Consider the following 2,108-nt stretch of genomic DNA (forward strand, 5'->3'; position numbering starts at 1 on the left):
ATTCTCCAATATCGCATATAGCACAATAACTTCTATTCTTTTTCAATAAATCAATTGTTAGCAAAAAAAGCTAACATTGTTAAATTGGACTAATATGTCACATTCAACGAAAAAATTGTATTAAAATAAAGACTTATAATATAACTATTTTATACATGCGAGCTGAGAATACTTATATAGATAAACGGTATATTAAAGTATTTACTAGAAGTTTTATCACGACAATTCGTGAACTGGCGGGATAAATTGCCAATATAAGAATGGAAGTGAAAAACAGATATACATTATCTTCTGTTAACGATTTAACCTTTTAAGTGTGTCTATTTTCAGAAATTCACCATTGTTGAATGTAAGATCATTTCAACACTGTGTGTCGACTTAGTACTACTGAATTTATCAACCCCGATTAGCAGGATTGTTAACCTAAGCTCAACATGGGAAGAACTTGACTCATAAAAGCATGGCAGCTCAGCATTTACCCATTGGTGTTGTAGCACTCTGGATCGGCATAGTTGCTGTCGTAATTTCAATAGCTGTCTGACAAATGAGATCTATCTATTTATAGACATTAACACAATAGCTTACCCAAAGACATCAAATTGGACCCCTCATAAGATTGGTCTTAAAAAAATTAGCGGTAGAGTCAATCTCTAACTCGGACCAAAATGGGAAACAATATGTATATTAGAGTTCTGTGCGCAAGGACTAACGATGGGTGAAAAAGAGGGAAAGTTAAGCTGATGACATATATGGAAAGACTGTTTAAAACTAACATATTCCTGAGATTTGAGATAAATAGATACAAAAGGGAGTCGAAGAAGGGTATGATATATGAAATATTATGACCGACACAGACAGTAAGACCAAGTATGATACAGTCGCGAAGTAAAGAATCTAGATGCGGGAACGGCCGCAAAGCAAGAGAAATAGATATGTAACGACAAACACGAGAGGGAAGTTCCACGGCTTCAAGTAGTAAGCTTCTGTATAATCATCAGACAACATTCCAGATCAGTGAGTACAAGCCTCGAAGAGACACGAGTGAAATCGGTAATGCTAAGATATTAAGCAGCTTTGAGAATCTACACATTGATCTGTGAGCAGGAACTGGATTTCTAAATCGTGGAATTTTCTTTGTTACTTTTCGCTACGAGCGAATATCTATATGAGGGAAGTATTAGAGATGAGGACAAGACTGAGGACTGACATCTCGGAAACATGAAATGACATAAGAGATACCGAAATGGAAAAAACTTTCGACAAACGCAGTAGAAGAAAGGCGATGAAGACTAGCATGTACAGGACGAGACTATAGGAAAGAGAGTGATGAGGCTTCAGAAATTGAAGGAGGAAAGGTAGAAAAAAGACTAGATGTATACGGACAGGAATGTGGACGGCATGAGGTAGAAAAAATAGGACAAGAGGAAAGAACTTTGAGACTTTGATGTACGGTATATACGAAAAGAAGGAAACTAGTAAGGAAGAAGACAGAGGAAGAGCAAAGGCAGACAAGAGAGGAGAGACTGAGTAGTAGAATGAAAGGAAGGAATATGAAGCAAGGAAAGAACAACATAGACGCCGAGAATATTAGAGTAGAAAAAGCGAGGACACTTCAACATCTATGAAGAAAGAAAATGGAACATTAAGATCTTTTAATACGGTGAAAAAAAGAAAGCTAGAAATGAGAAAACATTAGAGAAAATGAGGGTAGAGAATTAGACTTGAGAGAGGGAAAGAAATTAGAGAAAGAGGAGAAAAGGAAGCGAGGAGAAAAAGAGAAATAGAGATAGGAAATAAGACTTTGAGAAGAAAGAAAGAAAAGAAAGAAAAAATATGAAGAAATGGCAGAGGATATAAAAAGGAGCAAAAAGAAGGATTTACGACGGGATAAATAGAAGAAGAACATAGAAGACAGAGAAATGATCAAGCGAAAGAGAGAAGGGAAAGGTAGAAGTATAAAAGAGACATCACACGCTAACAGGATAAGACGAGGAAAGACATAGTAAAGAAGACATTTCTTAGGTGTGGGACCACAGAAGAAAACACAAAGATGGTAAATATTAGTCTACCATGATATGTATGAGGACGAAAATTTTCACTTTTAAATA

Source organism: Ruditapes philippinarum, unplaced genomic scaffold, assembly GCF_026571515.1.
Source record: "Ruditapes philippinarum isolate M1 unplaced genomic scaffold, ASM2657151v2 ctg19301_1_1_1_1, whole genome shotgun sequence".
Lineage (NCBI taxonomy): Eukaryota > Metazoa > Mollusca > Bivalvia > Venerida > Veneridae > Ruditapes > Ruditapes philippinarum.